The sequence below is a fragment of the Chiloscyllium punctatum genome, unplaced genomic scaffold (assembly GCF_047496795.1).
Source record: "Chiloscyllium punctatum isolate Juve2018m unplaced genomic scaffold, sChiPun1.3 scaffold_671, whole genome shotgun sequence".
Taxonomy (NCBI): Eukaryota; Metazoa; Chordata; class Chondrichthyes; order Orectolobiformes; family Hemiscylliidae; genus Chiloscyllium; species Chiloscyllium punctatum.
The window spans coordinates 1-5,000 of record NW_027310405.1 but is presented as its reverse complement, the minus strand read 5'-3'; positions in this window follow the sequence as shown (position 1 = coordinate 5,000).

Sequence of the window (5,000 nt, the reverse complement as noted above, 5' to 3'; positions counted from 1 at the left end):
TGAGAGAGAATGTGTGTGTGTGAGAGAGAGAATGTGTGTGTGAGTGAGAGTGTGTGTGTGTATGTGCAAGTGTGTGAGTGCGTGTATGTGTGAGAGAGAGAATGTGTGTGTGCATATATGAGAGAGTGTGTATGAGAGAGATTGTGTGTGAGAGAGAGAGATTGTGTGAGTGAGAGAAAGAGAGATTGTGTGTGAGTGAGAGAGAGATTGTGTGTGTGAGTGAGAGAGAGATTGTGTGTGAGTGAGAGAGAGAGTGTGAGTGAGAGAGAGTGTGCATATATGAGAGAGAGTGTGAGTGAGAGAGTGTGTGTGTGAGAATGTGTGAGAGAGAATGTGTGTGAGAGTGCGAGTGTGTGTGTGTGCATGTGTGTGTGAGAGAGTGTGTGTGTGTCTGTGTGTGTGTAAGTGTGAGTGACTGTGTGAGAATGTGTGAGTGTGTGACAGTGTGTGTGTGTGAAAGTGTGTGTGTGTGACTGTGTGAGAATGTGTGTGTGAAAGTGTGTGTGAGTGACTGTGTGAGAACATGTGTGTGTGTGAGAGAATGTGTGTGTGTATATATGAGTGTGCGTGTGTGAGAGAGTGAGTGACAGAGTGTGTACATATGAGAGAGAGTGAGAGAGTGTGTGTCTGAGAGAGTGTGTATGTGTGTGAGAGAGAGAGTGTACATATGAGAGAGAGAGTGTGTCTGAGAGAGTGTGTATGTGTGTGTGTGAGAGAGAGAGAGAGTGTGTGTGCGAGAGAGTGTGTGCATATATGAGTGCGTGTGTGAGAGAGTGAGAGAGTGTGTACATATGAGAGAGTGTGTGTCTGAGAGAGAGTGTGTATGTGTGTGAGAGAGAGAGAGAATGTGTGTGTATATATGAGAGTGTGTGTGAGAGAGTATGTGAGTGAGAGAGAGAGTGTGTATATATGAGAGAGAGTGAGAGACTGTGTGTGAGAGAGAGATATTGTGTGTGTGTGAGAGAGATTCTGTGTGTGTGTGTGAGAGAGAGAGAGTGTGTGTGTATATATGAGAGTGTGTGTGTGAGATAGTGTGTGTGAGAGAGGGAGAGAGTGTGTGAGAGAGATTGTGTATGTGTATATATGAGTGTGTGTGTGAGAGAGAAAATGTGTGTGAGAGAGAAAATGTGTGTGAGAGATTGTGTGTGTGTGTGTGAGAGAGAGAGAAAATGTGTGTGTATATATGAGTGTGTGTGTGAGAGAGAGTGTGAGTGAGAGTGTGTGAGAAAGAGAGTGTGCATATATGAGAGAGTGTGTGAGAATGAGAGGGAGTGTGTGTGTGTGTGAGAGAGAGAGAGAGAGAAAATGTGTGTGTGTGTATATATATATATATATATATATATGAGTGTGTGAGATAAGACAGTGTGTGTATATATGAGAGAGTGTGAGTGAGAGACTGAAAAAGAGTGTGAGAGAGTGTGTGTGTGAGAGAGAGATTGTGTGTGTGTAGGAGTGTGTGAGAGAGATTGTGTGTGAGAGTGCGAGTGTGTGTGTATGTGTGAGTGACTGTGTGTGAGAATGTGTGTGTGTGTGTATGTGTGTGTGACTGTGAGAATGTGTGTGTGTCTGTGAGAGAGTGCGTGTGTCTGTGAGAGAGTGCGCATGTGTGTGTGACTGTGTGTGAGTGACTGTGTGAGAACGTGTGTGTGAGAGAGAGGGAGAGTGTATGTGTGTGTGAAAGAGAGTGTGTGTGTGTGAGAGAGAGAGTGTGTGTGTGTGAGAGAGAGAGAGGTGTGTGAGAGAGTGTGTGTATATATATGAGTGTGTGTGAGAGAGAGAGAAAATGTGTGTATATGAGAGTGTGTGAGAATGTGTATGTGAGAGAGTGTATATAGGAGTGTGAGAGATTGTGTGTGCATACATGAGAGTGTGTGTGAGAGAGAGAATGTGTGTGTATATATGAGAGTGTGTGAGAGAAAGTGTGTGTGAGAGTGTGTATGTATGAGAGTGTGTGTGTGAGTGAGAGTGTATGTATGAGTGTGTGAGAGAGAGAATGTGTGTGTATATATGAGAGTGTGTGTGAGTGTGTGTGTGTATATATGAGTGAGAGTGAGAGGGTGTGTATATATGAGAGAGTGTGAGTGAGAAACAGTGTGTGTGAGATAGAGATTGTGTGTGTGTGTGTGTGTGAGAGAGAGAAAATGTGTGTGTATATACGAGTGTGTGTGTGTGTGACAGAGAATGAATGAGTGTGTATATATGAGTGAGAGTGAGTGAGAGTTAGAGAGTGTGTGAGTTAGAGCGTGTGTGAGAGCGAGAGTGTGTGAGAGCGAGAGTGTGTGAGAGCGAGAGTGTGTGTGTATGAGAGGGAGAGTGTGAGAGAGAGAATGTGTGTGTGTGTATATATATGAAAGTGTGTGTGTGAGCGTGTGAGTGATAGAGAGAGTGTGTATATATGAGAGAGTGTGAGTGAGAGGGAGAGTGTGAGAGGGAGAGTGTGTGTGTGTGTGAGAGAGAGAGAGAGTGTGTGTGTGAGAGAGAGAGTGTATATATGAGAGTGTGTGAGTGAGAGACAGAGTGTGTGAGAGAGTGTGTGTATATACATTAGAGTGTGTGAGAGAGAGTGTGAGAGAGTGTGTATATACATTAGAGTGTGTGAGAGAAAATGTGTGTGTGAGAGTGTGTGAGAGAGAGAGAGAGTGTGTGAGAGTTTGAGAGAGAGTGTGTCTACGAGAGAGTGAGAGAGAGTGTGTGAGAGCGAAAATGTGTGTGTATATATGATTGTGTGTGAGAGAGTGAGTGAGTGAGAGTGTGTATATATGAGAGAGTGTGAGTGAAAGTGTGTGTGCAAGAAAGTGTGTGTATATGAGAGTGAGTGTGTGCATATCTGAGAGTGTGTGTATGAGTGTGTGAGAAAGTTTGTGTGCATATGAGAGTGTGTGAGAGTGTGTATATATGAGAGACAATGTGTGTGTGTGCGTGTGAGAGAGTGTGTGTGTGAGAGAGTGAGTGTGTGTGTATATGAGTGTGTGTGAGGGTGTATGTGTGTGAGTGTGTGTATATATGCCAGAGTGTGAGAGAGTGTGTGTGAGAGAGACTGTGTGTGTGTGCATATGAGTGTGTGTGAGAGAGTGTGCGAGAGTGTGTGTGCATGAGTGTGTGAGTGTGCATATATGAGTGTGAGAGAGAGCGTGTGTGTGTTTCTATACATGAGTGTGTGAGTGTGTGTGTATGTGTGAAAGTGTGTGTATATGAGAGTGTGTGAGAGAGCGAGTGTGTGAGAGAGCGAGAGTGTGTGTGAGAGAGCGTGAAAATGTGAGAGTGTGTGTATATATACGAGAAAGTGTGTGAGAGCGCGAGAGTGTGTGCACATATGAGAGTGTGAGTGAGAGAGATCGTATGTGTGAGAGAGAGTGTGTGTGTTTGAGTGAGAGTATGACCATCTCCAACAAGAGAGAATCTAACCATCACCCCCTTGACGTTCAATGGTGTTACCATCACTGAATCCCCCTCCCCCCCACTATCAACATCCTGGGGGTTCCCATTGAGAGAGAATCTAACCATCGCCCCCTTGACGTTCAATGGTGTTACCATCACTGAATCCCCCTCCCCCCCACTATCAACATCCTGGGGGTTCCCATTGAGAGAGAATCTAACCATCGCCCCCTTGACGTTCAATGGTGTCACCATCACTGAATCCCCCCTCCCCCCACTATCAACATCCTGGGGGTCCCCATTGAGAGAGAATCTAACCATCGCCCCCTTGACGTTCAATGGTGTTACCATCACTGAATCCCCCTCCCCCCCACTATCGACATCCTGGGGGTTCCCATTGAGAGAGAATCTAACCATCGTCCCCTTGATGTTCAATGGTGTTACCATCACTGAATCCCCCTCCCCCCCACTATCAACATCCTGGGGGTTCCCATTGAGAGAGAATCTAACCATCGCCCCCTTGACGTTCAATGGTGTCACCATCACTGAATCCCCCCTCCCCCCACTATCAACATCCTGGGGGTTCCCATTGAGAGAGAATCTAACCATCGCCCCCTTGATGTTCAATGGTGTTACCGTCACTGAATCCCCCTCCCCCCCACTATCAACATCCTGGGGGTTCCCATTGAGAGAGAATCTAACCATCGCCCCCTTGACGTTCAATGGTGTTACCATCACTGAATCCCCCTCCCCCCCACTATCGACATCCTGGGGGTTCCCATTGAGAGAGAATCTAACCATCGCCCCCTTGACGTTCAATGGTGTCACCATCACTGAATCCCCCCTCCCCCCACTATCAACATCCTGGGGGGTTCCCATTGAGAGAGAATCTAACCATCGCCCCCTTGACGTTCAATGGTGTTACCGTCACTGAATCCCCCTCCCCCCCACTATCGACATCCTGGGGGTTCCCATTGAGAGAGAATCTAACCATCGCCCCCTTGACGTTCAATGGTGTTACCATCACTGAATCCCCCCTCCCCCCCCCCCCCCACTATCAACATCCTGGGGGTTCCCATTGAGAGAGAATCTAACCATCGCCCCCTTGACGTTCAATGGTGTTACCATCACTGAATCCCCCTCCCCCCCACTATCGACATCCTGGGGGTTCCCATTGAGAGAGAATCTAACCATCGCCCCCTTGACGTTCAATGGTGTTACCATCACTGAATCCCCCTCCCCCCCACTATCAACATCCTGGGGGTTCCCATTGAGAGAGAATCTAACCATCGCCCCCTTGACGTTCAATGGTGTTACCATCACTGAATCCCCCCCTCCCCCCCCACTATCAACATCCTGGGGGTTCCCATTGAGAGAGAATCTAACCATCGCCCCCTTGACGTTCAATGGTGTTACCGTCACTGAATCCCCCTCCCCCCCCCACTATCAACATCCTGGGGGTTCCCATTGAGAGAGAATCTAACCATCGCCCCCTTGATGTTCAATGGTGTTACCGTCACTGAATCCCCCTCCACCCCCCACTATCAACATCCTGGGGGTTCCCATTGAGAGAGAATCTAACCATCGCCCCCTTGATGTTCAATGGTGTTACCGTCACTGAATCC